General features: G+C 36.8%; 1 long non-coding RNA gene across 1 annotated transcript in view; it reads left to right on the top strand.

Moving 5' to 3' along the window:
* Positions 1-14,918: 14,918 nt before the first annotated feature.
* The window catches only part of LOC144974780 (uncharacterized), a 30,650-nt gene continuing 30,247 nt past the window's right edge, over positions 14,919-15,321 (top strand). The window contains exon 1 of the long non-coding RNA XR_013645817.1: positions 14,919-15,283. This is a non-coding gene — a long non-coding RNA (uncharacterized LOC144974780). The remainder of the gene's footprint in view (positions 15,284-15,321) is intronic.

The raw sequence follows: 15,321 nt of genomic DNA, 5'->3' as shown, positions 1-15,321 counted from the left end.
TTTGTTTGCTTGTTTTTGTTTTGTTTTGTTTTGTTTTTTTAATTATTTAAATGCACCAATAAGGCTATATCAGGTAATCATGCTAGATCCAATAAAAAGCCATCGTGCAAAATCCAGTAACTCATGATGAACTAAAAAAAAATTGGGCTTTTATATAGAGCAACATCAACAGGTAACATGTAGAACGAGACACGACGCCTGTCAGGCGATATTACATTTTTGTTCTCGGACAAAAACAACGGTGTTCACGGCCAGGTACTCATTTTACACCCGCGTACGGTGAGAGAATGTGAGTAATGAGCCTTTTCCAAGAACTAAACTATGCGCCGAGCGAGGCTCGAGCTCTGGTCCTTCCGATCCGAGAGCGAGTGTCATACCACTTGACCACATAGCCGCACAACTCATGATGAACTAAATAATATATCAACCTTGGCCTTTTTATTTCATTTTCTTCCCTATTTATTTGTTATTGTTGTCGCTGATATAAACCATTGCACAATAGCAATGAGCAACTCAACGTTTTGTTATCATATCTATGTAAAGTGAGACTGTAAATAAGACAGCAACACACATAATTATTGATAGCTAAGAGTCGGTTATCCAAACCAAACAATTACAAACCAAACTGGATCTGCTCACAACAACAAAAAATCTCGACTGCACCAGGGTGCACCAGGCTGCGAGTGCTCTACCAACTGAGCTATCGGGACCTTGATAGAAATTAACAAAAAGCCCTGCTAACAAAAATACAACATTTTAAGCTGAAATTTGCAGGACTGATAATCAAAGGCAATTATGGGCTTGATTCACACACACACACACACACACACACACACACACACACACATATATATATATATATATATATATATATATATATATATATATATATATATATATACATTTGTTGATAATATCAAAACTAAAGTATCAATATTTCTCGTGTTTATTCTTTTCACGTGTTTGAAGGTGTATGCGTCATTTTTATGTCATATTATTACCTGGTGTAAACATTTATTGTAGTGATTCCTAAAAAAGCAACTTATTTAGGAAAATACAAGATGAGTGCATCATTTGGGTGTGTATATAAAGGAAAGTAAATTGTTTAAGCAAGTGTGATAGAGTAGCGGAGTGAAAAACAAGGTGACAAATTAGAAAGCAGGCGGTGGTGAAAGATAAAGGTCTGATTAATGTATGTATGGAACAGTGCCAGACAAAGCAGAGAAAAACGTCCAAGAACAGAAAACCATCCCAACAAATAAGTTTGCTTCGACTAGAGATCGAACCTCAGACCTCATAATAATCGATCAGAGGTGCTAGCATTACACCATGGTTTTTACTCGATAGTTGGCACGATTAAAAGTCTTTATTCTTTACAAGGGTTGGTGTTTGCGCTGTGAACCCTCGCTGCATCATAAACCACAAACATTAAACACGAGAGGACTAGGACGAAGACATTTGTCTGAGCTCAATTTTTATTTTGAAATTGGGTTTTGAAACTTCCTGTAATTAACATTGCCAATATTTTCAAAATCAATTTCTTTGGGTAATATTACTCATATTATTAGCACATATAATTATAATTAGGAGGCACGTTTTGATTTAATTACGATCTATCAAGATCCACCACGAACAATAATTAGTAAAATAGCATAATATTTTAGTCAACGAAATCTATGATTTAGTTTTCTTCATGATAAGGATCGTAAATAACCCCACATCAAATGTGACTTACAGGCAGGCCACGAATAAAGTAACATAAGCTTAATATTTTTTTTTTATTATTTAAACATTTTTAACGTCACTTTATTAGTGAAGATCGACAAATGACATAGTTGCTGCTCCAAATTCAGGGTTTAAATTAACATAAAATCTCTTTTATATACCATATCATAGAAGCACTTGTCATGTTAACTTGTCCCACTATCGTCCGTCGCTGTATCAGTTGCGTTATTCACGTTCAATATTCCTACAAACCGTGAATATTTCCTTCTTTTGAGTAGTAATGGTCTTTGTCCGTCGTCCCACCTGCTTTTTTCGTCTTGAAGAACATCCCTGTTTTCCATGTTTCAGATATGATGCACGAAGGATCTTTAGGTAACTCATATTGTCAAATACAGATTTGTCTCTCTAATTCCGCTTTAATTGTTCAGAACAAGTGATTTGTACAATCTTCTGGGTTCTGAATGAAAGCTCATCTGAATTTTCCAGATCTTGAGTCTTGCCATTTTCGTTGATAAGTTTCATAAATTGCAGAGAGAGAGAGAGAGAGAGAGAGAGAGAGAGAGAGAGAGAGAGAGAGAGAGAGAGAGAGAGAGAGAGAGAGAGAGAGAGAGAAAGGGGAGGTGTAAGAAGAATATAACATATATTCAATTAACAAATGATTAGCTGTAAAAAAAAAAAAACAAACCAAAAATATAAATCAACAGAAAATAAATCAACAACAACAAAAAAAGACAAAACAAAATACACAAAAAAAACCAACAAAAACAAAAACACACAAACCAAAAAAAAAAAAAAAAAAAAAAAAAAAAAAAAAAAAAAAACACACACAAACTACGAAATAAACAAAAACAAAACGAAATAAACAAACACAAAAGCAACCTTGATGACAATTTTTTTTCTCTATAACATCCGTACGTCCCAAATCAATTTATAATAATTATTCAACATATAGATCAAAGAAAACACGAATGGTGACGTGTGTGGTATTCCTTTGGGGTGCAAAACCATAAGACTGACAGCATCCGAAAGAAAATGTGGCCCATCGCCTTAAAACGGTGTAATGCATGCAGGTGTGTCCAAGATGACAAAAACGGATTCTAAAATCAAAATGACCAGAAATGTGAAATCCTAATTTTGTCACATTAAACTTGAGCATGTCCCTTGGCCTGATGTAACATCCACGGCACCAACGATGAGGCAAGCAAGGACCTTTAGAAATTATTTGAAATGAAAGCGCAATAGAAAATAACCGAAAAATATATTATAAAATATCACAGAAACTTAAAATTTTATGGTTGTGACCGACGTGCACTTATTTCCAGGTTTGATAATCCAATTCATCGTGGCTCACTGTTGTAATGGAAATCTAATAAACATGACGTAATATATTGTCCATTAAAGAATGTTTCTCATGATGTTCCCATGATGTACACTTTGTTTGTGACCAAATGCCTCAAAAGGGTGATAATGTCAGGATGTTTTAGATGCGAAAATTTGAATATTGTCTCAAATTAAATATATGAGGTTAAGATTTATATTTTCAGGAAGAAAAGGAAGCTTAATGTCTCTTGTTTTAGACGGAGTTATCAAAATTATTTATTTAGCTGTAAATCAATCTACAAGAGATTCAATATATAGAAGGAACGAAATTGACGTCGCACAGCTCTTTGTTATTATTTTTAGACAGTCAATTTAATGATTGGTTCTCACTAACTTCTATCAAACAGATTATAAACATTTAATGTTACAAGTAGTTTTGTGTGTTGGTACGGTATGTCTGACTTGCGGATGTTGTGAGTATTTTACCTAAACGCATAGCATTATTTTGCATTATCGAACAATTAAAGCCTGATACTGACCAACAAATTATGTCAAAAGATAAGTCTTTGGCCATAAAAGAAAAAAAATTGTGAATTGTATTCCATATTTCAATCAATGGGATTAGTTGTTTCCTTGAGCACAAGATACTAACGACAACTCACTAGGCGCTACACAAGCTAAAAATGACATCAACATATAAGTCCTGGTGGATCCTAGTGTTCGGCTATAGACAGTATGCGCTTGGCAAAGAAGCTCATAACATTGCCATCCGGAATTATAACGGACCAACACACAAAACTGTGTGTATCCATGAACGTTTATAGTCGGGTTAATACAGTTCAGTGAGCATTACTCATAAACGCGGATGGCAAAAAACAATAACAAAGACCCGAGTGACGTCATCTTCGAACTATCTATTAGTTAACGATCGCTACGATCTAAGTCACGAGTATAATGACGAGGTTTTTCTTTACTTACTTTTTCTCTACTTTATTGATGCTATGGGTTTAGGTAAAATACTCGTAACACTCACCAGTCAAAATAAACATACCAACGCACAAAACGGTGTGTAACCTTTAACGTTAATAGTCTAATATGAATAGTATGCGCTTGGCTAAGAAGCTCACAACATTGCCATCCGGAAGCATAACAGACCAACACACAGAACTCTGTGTAACCATGAACTTTTATAATCTGGATAATACACTTGAGTGAGAATTACTCATAAAAAAAAAAAAAAATACAATAACGAAGATCCAAGTGACGTTAACTTCATTCTATCTATATGTAATTTAGTGAGTAATAATCACTAACATAGGGTGTAGGGTATGGAGGGAGTGGTAGTACCTTTCTGTGAGAGACAGTCGCATCTTCGGATGGTCAGGATCCACTGGTCCACACCTGCATATCTAGCTCATGTCTGGCTCCTAGAAGCTGTAGTGCACGCAGCGGCCACACCCCGGGACCGGGTCTCGACTGACCTGCGAAACGACATTGAGTGACTCGCGTAGTAGGGTAGAATAGGTAATGTCTCACCTTTTAGTGCACAAGGGTCTGGATATGGTTAGGTAAAAGTAGGCGTAGACAGCAAGTCTGTGGTAGACAAAGAGGCGCGTCTGAGACAAAATTAGATAGCGGCTACCACCGTGGAAAAGGGGGAAACCTTACCACGTATCATTCATAGTTAGTCATGGCTAGTCAGAGCTATAGTGTTAGAGATGCTTGTGACGTTGGGCCCCCTGCAACTAAGTATCAAGCTGTAAATATGTACAGGGAAGAGGAATTAAGTAATGTCCAAAAGATGGCACCTTATGACGTTTCTGGTGGAAAGCCCTCGGTAAAGCCAGAGACTGATCTACCTACCTTGAAGACAAGAAATGTTCCTTTAAAAATTGGCACGTGGAATGTGAGAACACTTGCTCAAGCAGGAAAGCTCCATAATCTAATTATGGAGGCAGAGGCGATGAATATGGATATCCTTGGTGTCTCAGAGACAAGATGGAAAGACAATGGAATAATAAAAAGAGACAGCCACACTTTTATTTACTCCGGAAATACTCAGCACAACAGAGGCGTTGGCATCCTGATGAAAAACAAAATTGCTAAATCAGTAACTGGGTATTGGCCCGTGAACGACCGTATCTTAATGTGCAAAATCCAAGCTAAACCTTTTGATTTAGTGCTCCTACAAATTTATGCACCAACGAGTGATCACCCAGATGAGGAGGTCGAGGCACATTATGAAAATGTAAACAAGGCCCTCAAATGCATAAAATCAAGTGACATTGTTGTCGTAATGGGGGATTTCAATGCGAAAGTTGGAAACGCAGCAATCTCACCGTGCATGGGAAGTTGTGGTCTAGGAGAGTCCAACGAGAGGGGTGAACGTCTGGTCCAATTTTGCGAGTCCCATGACATGACCATAATAAACACCATATTCAAACAACCAAAGAGGCGCCTATACACTTGGAAGAGCCCAGGAGATATATACAGAAACCAAATAGATTATTTTCTCATCAAAACCAGATTCAAAAACTGTGTGACCCAATGTAAAACTTTCCCGGGTGCTGACATTGGATCGGACCATGTTCCCATCATGGTGAAAATAAAAGTTAAATTAAAAATTCCCAAACAGAAAAGGGACGAACACATAAAGTACGACCTAGCTGAACTTAGAAACGAGGAGCTAAGAGCGAAATATGCTGTAGAAGTAGAAAATACGTATTATTGTCTTATGGAAGAACAAGAAGACACAAATAAAGAAACAGAAGAAACGTATAAGAGTACAATTGATAAACAATGGTCCTCTCTTAAAGGTGCAATAACAACTACAAACGAGAAAATGCTAAACAAAAAATCTAAAGAGGCAAAGAAAGAATGGATGACGAATGAGATTTTGAATCTTATGAGAGAACGGAAACATTCAAAGGGCACCCCTAGGTACAATGAACTGGACAAATCAGTAAAGAAAAAGTGTATCCAGGCTAAAGAAGACTGGTTTGATGAAAAGTGCCACCGTATTGAGAAGCTATCACATGAGAGAAACCCTGGACCAATGTTTGCTGAAATCAAGAAATTCACATATAAAAACGCTCAATCTGGCGGTTGCATCAAAGATAAATCAGGTAGACTCCTCTTTGAGGTGGAAGAAATCGCCAATAGATGGAAAGAATACGTGGAGGAGCTATTCAATGCGGACAGAGGTGACAACCATATACAGTCCTTTCTACGGGGACCCACAATCCTAAGATCAGAAGTAGAGAAAGCCCTATACTGCATTAAAACAGGGAAGGCAAATGGAATAGATGGGGTATCAACAGAAATGCTGCAAGCACTGGGTGAATTTGGTGTTGATGTGATAACGGACCTTATGAGTCAACGCACATCCCAGAAGACCTTCGCACTTCTATCTTCATACTGCTACCCAAGAAAGCGGGTGCAATTGAGTGTTCGGACTACAGAACAATCAGTCTTATGTGCCATCTACTGAAACTCCTCCTGACAATAATCCTGAAAAGAATCTCGTCAAAAGTAGATCGTGAGATTTCAGAACAGCAAACTGGATTCAAAAAGAACAGTGGCACCAGGGAGGCAATTTTCGACTTAAAAATCCTGTCAGAAAAATACTTAGAGGTCCAAAAAGACATATATGCCTGTTTTATCGACTACTCAAAGGCATTTGATTCTGTTAGTCATCAGAAACTTATCCAGGACCTTGTGGCAATAGGTGTGGAAGAGAATGATGTGGCTCTAATCGCTAATCTGTACTGGCAGCAAAAGGCTCAGATAAAAGTGCAGGCAGATACAACAGATGCAATTGAAATCAAGAAAGGAGTGCGCCAGGGATGTGTTATGTCTCCTTGCTTGTTTAATTTATACCCAGAGTCTATTTTTCGGCAAGTAGAAACAGCACAAGGGTTGAAGGTTGGTGGCCACAACATCAACAATTTACGTTACGCTGACGATACTGTCCTGTTGGCGGAAAGTAAGGAAGACCTACAGAAGCTAATTTCAAAAGTGAACGAAGAGAGTAAAGAAAAGGGGCTGTTCATGAATGCGAAGAAGACAAAAACAATGGTGATAACAAAAAAGAAAGAGCCCATAGACATAGATATAGAAATAGAAGAGTGTCCAGTGGAACAAGTAAAGGAGTTCACGTACTTGGGGCAGTTGGTAACATCCGATGCAAAGTCTGACAAAGAGATCAGGAGACGAATAATGCTGGCCAAAAATGCGTTCATGAAACTAAAGCCAATCCTCAACAACACAAATATCTCCATCAGAACACGAATGAGATGCACCAAATGCTATGTGTGGTCCATTTTCTTTTATGGTTGTGAGAACAACGTATTGAAGCTTTTGAGATGTGGACGTACAGGAGAATACTGAAAATACCTTGGACAGCAAGAAAAACAAACATCGAAGTCCTCGACCTAATGGGCCAAAAACAAAAAGAACTTCTTTTGACTGTGAAGCACAAAAAGCTGTCATATTTTGGACATATGCGAAGACATGATAGTCTCGAAAAAAGGATAATGGAGGGAAGAATTGAAGGAAAGAGAGGCAGAAGAAGACAAAGGAAATCCTGGACAGATGGCATCAAGGAAGCTACAGGACGGCGCATGGCAGACTGTAACGAGGCTGCAATGGACCGTGAAGGATGGAAAGCCATGACATCCGACCTCTGGAAAGAGATGGAACCCGGGTAAGGTAAGGTAAGTAATCACTAACATGGTGTAAATTATAACAAAGAATTGAGTGACGTCATTTTCGATCCGTCTATCACTGCAGTAGAAAAAAAAGACCAACTCAAACCATCTCAACGTCCTCATCTTCAACAGGGATAAGTTAAATATGTCCATGCCACATCATGTTAATTTTTATACGTTTATTAGAGTTCGTATCATAATATGCATGAGAGTGAATGAATGTCGTACATAAAACATTAACGCCATGATAGCCCGATTTTACTTGCATTGATTATTATTATTTCTTCTTCTTCTTCTTCTTCTTCTTCTTCTTCTTCTTCTTCTTCTTCTTCTTCTTCTTCTTCTTCTTGGTCAATCTGGTCAGCTGCTGGTGTTGAGGAATGTTATCCCAAGCTGTTCTTATGGCGTGGAACAGTTGTTGTTCATTTTGCGGGTCTAATGAACGAACCTGACGGCCGATTATGTTCCACATATGTTATATCGGATTTAGATCGGGGGATATTGCAGGCCACAGGCTGATAACGTTCACATTAGTTGCTGCTATTAAATCCATTGTTACAATAGGTGGGTGGGATGGTGCATTGTCGTGTTGTAGTGAAAATTGAAGATGTTCATGAAAAAAATGGAATAACACGGGGTTGTAAAATGTGCTGGATGTACCTTGCACCGGCGCTGATATGACCTAATGTGTTGCAAGCGTCGTAAAACCCTTAAACCAAACGTTCCTGACCTCCCATTGTGGATGCCCTTGCTGAGAGAGAAACAGTCAAATGTATATTTAGTTTTGGGAGATGATAATTTTTTTCTTGTAAATCATCTCTCTGTTCTGCGCTGTATTATGTTTTGTTTACATATATATGATTCGTAAACATTTGATTATATTCCTCTTAGTGGGGACCTGTGCTTGTGTCTGGATGAGACTTTCAGGTGATCACAAACTAAGTACTTTGATAGTGTGCTCTTAGAATCTACATTTGTCACCTATTTGAACTAATTCCACTTTGTCTTACCTTTGCTAAGGTACTTTAATTGTAATTCTATAACTTTTGACTATTCCAATTTCTTCCTTTTTACAAGCGCTGACATGACCTTATTGCGTTGCAAGCGCCGTTAAACCATTTAAAACAAACAAACTAACAAAACAAATCAATGCAACCAAAATCTATTGAACAAAACGTGTATTTCAATTTATCGGGTTCATTTTTCCTAATGGAGATCTACTCAAACAGCTTCTTCCATTGTAGTCCTTCGGGGTGGATTTCCTGACCTCCCATTGTGGACAGGGAGGTATTTACCCTCTTCTATCCCCCTATATCTGTTTTCCAACATCCTTTCTGTCTTTCTCTTGGAATGAGATTACTTGGTTTTGTCCTTATCTTGGCCGGACACCGAGGCTGGGAGGGAAACAGTCAAATGCATAGGTTTGGGAGGTGATATTTTTTGGCTTGTAAATCATCTCTCTGCTTTGGACTGTATTATTGTTTACATATAATATATTATTATTTGTAGTCAGTTGTGTTCCCCTTACTGGAGACCTGTGCTTCGTCAAGATGAGACATCTCAAACCAAGTACGCTCTTAGAATCTACACTTGCTCTCTATTTAAACCAGTTCTCCCTTTGTCTTACTTTTTCTTTTGTGCTTTTATTGGAATTCTAGAACTTTTTACAATCCCATTTTCTTCCTTTACACTGGCGCTGATATGACCTAATGTGTTGCAAGCATTGTAATACCCCTAAAAACAAGTTTAAAACATTGTGGTCCGTTGACTCTTGCTTGCTGGGTGGGGTTCCTGATCTCCCATAGTGAGCATAGAGTCACTTACTGTGTCTTCTATACCCTTCTATCTGTTTTTTTTTTTCTCAGTTGCTTTCTGTCTGTCTTGGAATGAGATTATTTGTGTTTTGTCCAAGCCCAGACCGGAGTCCTTGGCGGGGAGGGAACAATCAAATGTATAGCTATGGTTTTGGGAGATATTTTTTTCCTTGTTAATCATCTCTCAAGTAGTGTTACAATTTTTGTTTTAAGTATAAAATGGTTTGTAAACATTTGAGTGTATTCCTCTGAGCGGGGGCTTTGCTTGTGTGCTGGTGATCTCAAACAAAGTACACTTATAGCGTACTCATGGAATCTACCTTTGTCCCCTATTTGAACCAATCCCCTAGTCTTACTCTTAATCGTGTGCTTTCAATTGTAAATCAATAACCCTTTTGAGTAGCACATATTCCTCCTTAAAAACAAGAATCATTTTGGTATAGGTAGGATCCTGTGTATGTTTCTTGATGGGACCATCTGATCTCATACTTTAGTACACACTAGTTTACTCATTATTTACTTCGGCTCCATATTTCAACAAATCTTCGTTGTTTCACATTTTCATATATATATGTGCATTTGTTTTTTTCTTTGTGGGATCTTTGCTTGTGTCTGGATGAAGCTTTGAGGTAATCCTGAACTAAGAAGAACTAAGAAGCTCTAGGAATCAACGTCTGTTCCCAATTTGAGAGAGAGAAAAAGCGAGTAAATGTGACTCGTGTATAAGGGAACACCACAAAACAAACGACGTTTCGGCCCTTGGGCTTCGTCAGGAGACAAAACACAAACATGTAAGGTTACAGAATATCACATTTTGTCGAGTGTGGAAACAAATGTAAATATATGTAGAGGGTGTTGGATGTGGATGCAAGAAGAGGCGCAAGAGAAGGAAGGCCGGGAAAATGGGGGAGAGAGAGAATGAGAGAGAATATTAATGTGTTTAAGTGTGTGTGCATAGTAAAAGTAACTGCAAAGAAGTCTTTAAAATGGGGATGGGATTAGAGAGGGATAGATAGGTTGGTTTGTATACTATACCAAATATATAAACGGACAAAATGAGAAGAGAGGGAGAGAAAGACTAGGGAAGGAGGGTGTATATGTGAGAGTTTATATATATATATATATATATATATATATATATATATATATATATATATATAGAGAGAGAGAGAGAGAGAGAGAGAGAGAGAGTGTTTGTAAGTTGCTGTGAGTGGTCGGTCTAAGTATGGTTGAAGGTGTTAATGTGTAGGTCTGTATTTGGAAAGAGACGAAGATGGAGGAAAAGGTGAGAAAGAATTTTGTTATTTTAACGTAATTTGAAGAGAATTAATATAGGGAGAAAAAAAGAATTCAAACTAAATAGATCAAAAAACAATTTCAAAAATAATAATCAAAAATATTTTTTTTTAAAAGGAAGAAAGGGAAACGAAATAAATTTGAAAATAACACGTATCCAACGAATGGTGATGGAATCGTGTATCCGCAAGATTAACGAGAAAATAAAACACACACAAATAAATAGGGCTTATGCAACCCGAAAGAAGACATTAAAACTGCTGTTGAAGATGGTCAAGTAAGGATGGGACGGTGAGAAGGAGAGGGCACTGAAGGGGATGGACAAGTGAGCAAGTTGGAGGTGAGTCCAGGCGGGTCCTACGAGTCTGTAGATAGATGGATAGAAGGATGGGGAGCAACTTGCTCACTTGTCCATCGCACTTATTGCCCTCTATCTCCTTCTCACCGTCCTAAGCCTACTTGACCATCTCCAACTCCAGGAGTTTTAATTTCTTCTTTCGGGTTGCATAAGCCCTATTTTTTTTTAATGTTTTTTTTTTCTTGCAATCTTTTCTTGTACACTTGTACACAACCACACACACACACACGCACAAACACACTCACACACGTATATATATATATATATATATATATATATATATATATATATATATTATAATATTATATATATATATATATATATATATATATATATATATATATATATATATATATATATATATATACACCCACACAAATTGTACTACAGATTTTGTCTATGGCTTGATTTAACATTGCTGTAATGGTCCATATTTTGTGCTGGTTTGATACTACTTCCATTACAGCAATGAATCCAAAAGAATTTGTGTTATCAGACCTTTAAATAATTCACGTCGGTTACACACCAACCCATTGATACAATGATACACTCTTGCTGTATATAGATAGTATGCGCTTAGCTAAGAATCTCATAACATTGCCATCCGGAAGTATAACGGACCAACACACAAAACTGTGTATCCATGAACGTTTATAGTCAGGTTAATACAGTTCAGTGAGCATTACTCATATACGCGGATGGCAAAAACCAATAACAAAGACCTGAGTGACGTCATCTTCGAACTATCTATAGCGAGGCTCAAGACAAACAACTATTATAGATAGTTCGAAGATGACGTCACTCAGGCCTTTGTTATTGTTTTTGCCATCCGCGTTTGTGAGTTGTTCTCACTAAACTGTATTAACCAGACTATAAAAGTTCATGGTTACACAGAGTTTGTGTGTTGGTCCGTTATACTTCCGGATGGCAATGTTGTGAACTCCTTGGCCAAGCGAATTCTATCTTTAGGATGATGGCATTATCTATCCAATCCGTAGCTTCTAATCATAATTGTGTCATTAGGGCTAATGGAAATGACGGACTTAGAACCACAGTCCTGTGTTATCTATGCTTAGAACCCCCCCCCCCCCCACCCCTTCCCCCTCCAACCCCTCCCCCTTACCGACAATTGATTGGCTGATTGGATCATTACAATAATGGGAAAATGAGCAACGGAAATAAGAAACATTTGACATTTGATAACTGAGTAAACAGGAAATTGGAGAGGTCACAGTATTATATGCGTAATATCAACGATGGTAATAGGGACGCCTATTTCATATTATTTCTTTGTTCACTGATGAGTACGAACGACCGTGCCATGCTATGCTATGCAATGCTATGCATGACTGACATCCTGTTTCGCAGAAAATGAAATTCAGTTAAATCCTGTTACTCTTTTTTCTTCCTTTCACTCCTTTTTGACAATAATGTTATATTCCGACCTCTCATAATTTATTTATCTCAGCACTAAAACCGGATAAAAATACACATAGTCTACTATACATATTATCTCTTACGTCAGGCTTATCTTAATCATAAGCCATAGGCCATGACGCAATTTACTATCAATCTAAAACAGAGAATATGATTATGTCGGAGAGAGATAATAAAGATCCAAAATTTAATTTTATTTCTATTTCCTATTTCTCCTAACGACTTCGAGTAATACGCAACATTATATTCTGACAATAAAGAAATTGAAATTGAATTATTTTAAATCATAGCTCTCAAAAACCGTAGATACGATAGAGGTACCACAATTGTTTTAATGTCCCAACGAATCCGATTAATGTAGAATAGCCTGGTTTTTTAAAGACATGTTACCTTTTTTGTTCGGTTGTGTGTTTGTTTGATTGTTTGTTTACAATAAAAAGTGTATATGAAACAATGCCAAGCAAAGCAAGACAGAAAAAAAATACTAGAACTAGAAAAAATCAATTCCAAAGAATCAGCCTTCCTCTTCCCCAATCGAATTGACTGATTTTTGGGATGTTTTTAATAGCTATAATAATAATAATATTAATAATAATATTAATAATAACAATAATAATAATAATAATAATAATAATAATAATAATAATAATAATAATAATAATAATAATAATAATAATAATAAAATTGTAATAATAATCCAATGCAACGGTGACAGTGATAATATTATGTAAGTAATTATTATGGTTTTCAAGGAAAGATCTAGAAACACTGAAAATTAAAGCGTAGAATATGAAAGGGTTGTTTACACAGGGGAGCAACAGCTGTCACCAAACGAGGCTGAGTCATAGAAGCTGATAAGCAATCTATATGAACATAATATTATATTATTTACAATTACATAAAAAGGTATGAGTATTTTGAATGGTCCTTCTGTTTGAAATAAAAGGACATATTCGAACCTTTCAAAAGATTTCAACGTTGCTAATTATCTGGTCATGACGGTACGACCTGATATCTGTTGTAAAGTAAATAATATGATCCTTCCTCTCACATGTCGGGTTGAACTGATCTGAAAACTGAGTGTACAGCTAAAAATGTGACTTACCACTCACTCTTACAGCGGTTATGTATCGGGTTGAACTGGGCACTGCCTGAAAACTGAATGTACAGAGCTGAAATGTGACCTTCAGTCTCAAAGCGGTCATGTTTTGTCGGTATGTACTGGGCACTGAAAACCACACATTACACTCTAGTATGTGCTGAAAACTGAGTGTACAGCTAAATATGTGACCTTCCCTCTCAAAGCGGTAATATGTCGGGTTGAACTGGGGACTGAAAACTGAGTGTACAGCTAAAAATGTGACCTTCCCTCTCAAAGCGGTAATATGTCGGTAGAAACTGGGTACTGAAAACTGAGTGCACAACTAAGTATGTGACCTTCGGTCTCAAAGCGGTAATATTATGTCAGTATGTACTGGGCATTGAAAACTGAGTGAACATGACAACTAAAAATGTGTCAGGATGAACTTACGATTCTTTATTTTCTTTGTGTTTATTCAACGCGTTATTTTTATCGTGCCAATAACACTACGAGCTTGCGTGTATGTGTTATTGCACGATAAAAATATAAAGAGTTTGATAAATACAAAGAAATGAAAGAATAAGTTTATCCCACCCCTACAAGTAAAATTATTGGATATTTCGTCATCAAATTGGTATGGTAGTAGCAATTCTATTAACCATGATTTGTATTTTCTCCATCTGCTAGAATGACAAGTTGGCCAAAAACATAAAAACGTTGGATTTGTATTCATGCGCACCAAAAGACTATTTATAACTGCCAATCAGCTGTCTTTAACACCTTATTTCACACCAATATAATATTTATATATATATATATATATTATATATATATATATATATATATATATATATATATGCGACACGAAATTGTAGTCACTCAGCTCTTTGATATTCTTTTTAGTCAGCCATTTCGATGAGTATGTAGTTCTCACTAAATTGAATTAATAAGACTCTGAACGTTTAAGGTTACACATGGTTTTTTATGTGTCCATACGTAAATTCCGACCGGCGGATGTTGTGAGTTTTGTAACTATAGGGCATAGCATCAATGTAATGTCCATGTGTGTCTATATAATTTGTGACATTATTTCATGACTTTTTATTACACATTTACCATTTTTACTTTTAACACACGTTTATTGACGAGGCCAACAACATTTGAACCGTGTCAAAAGATAACACGACTGTGTTCGACAACCTACCTAGAGCCTAGAGTCAAAGGCATGTTATCATTACTCAAATTTTATTATTGTCCTAAATACTTGTAGGCCTCTACGTGACACATCAAACGTTTACGTGTGTAAGGTATTCCAGGGAAAGCTGTAGTCTAAATTAACTTCAGATGATAGAAGCATAACATTATTAAATCTTTCTCTCCAATGAGCTTTGTTGCATAACTGTTGTTCGTAATCCACCTTAGGTTGTTGGTTTACGATCCAATCTTGTGAGGATTACGATCAGTTTTCTGGGAATCAAAGGTCTAAAGGATTACCATTTCCGTCCAATGTCAGAATCAAGAAGGCCCATCGGTCCGTTATCAGGTTAGGGTTTCTTCTACCTTCATAGTCTATTGTTATAA

Source organism: Berghia stephanieae, chromosome 1 (genome assembly GCF_034508935.2).
Source record: "Berghia stephanieae isolate SIO BIC M18660-M18661 chromosome 1, UCSD_Bste_1.3, whole genome shotgun sequence".
NCBI classification, from domain to species: Eukaryota; Metazoa; Mollusca; class Gastropoda; order Nudibranchia; family Aeolidiidae; genus Berghia; species Berghia stephanieae.
The sequence above is the reverse complement of the archived record's forward strand: the minus strand, read 5'-3'. Positions and strand labels throughout refer to the sequence as shown.